A 475-nucleotide genomic window follows, 5' to 3' on the forward strand; every position below is an offset into this window, starting at 1 on the left:
GTCCCCAGTGCAGGGGGGGGGTCCTTGCACATGGTGTGGGGCAAGTACGAGTGGTTGAGTTCTGAGGGTAAGGGGAAGTTTTTAGGGGGTCCCCGGGGCTTTTGGGGGGTCCCTGTCAATTTGGGGGGGTTTTGGGATCGTTTTGGGGTCCCCTTTGTGCTTGGGAGGGGGTCATTGTACAGTTTGGGGGGTCCCCAGTGTAATGGGGGCGTCTCTGTATGTGGTGTGAGCAATTGAGTTCTGAGAGTAAGGGGAAGTTTTTAGGGGGTCCCCGAGGATTTTAGGGGTTCCCTGGGGATTTGAGGGGGTTTGGGGTCATTTTGGGGTCCCCTGTGTGCTTGGGGAGGGGGTCACTGTACAGTTTGGGGGGTCCCCAGTTCCATTGGGGGGTCCCTTCCTGCGGCATTGAACCACCACAACCAACTCAGCTCCCCCACACCCCAAATTTTGGGGGGCGTCCCTTACGTTTTAGGGG

The sequence above is a fragment of the Neopelma chrysocephalum genome, unplaced genomic scaffold, assembly GCF_003984885.1.
Source record: "Neopelma chrysocephalum unplaced genomic scaffold, ASM398488v2 Primary Assembly neopelma1_92694, whole genome shotgun sequence".
In the NCBI taxonomy this organism is placed as follows: Eukaryota; Metazoa; Chordata; class Aves; order Passeriformes; family Pipridae; genus Neopelma; species Neopelma chrysocephalum.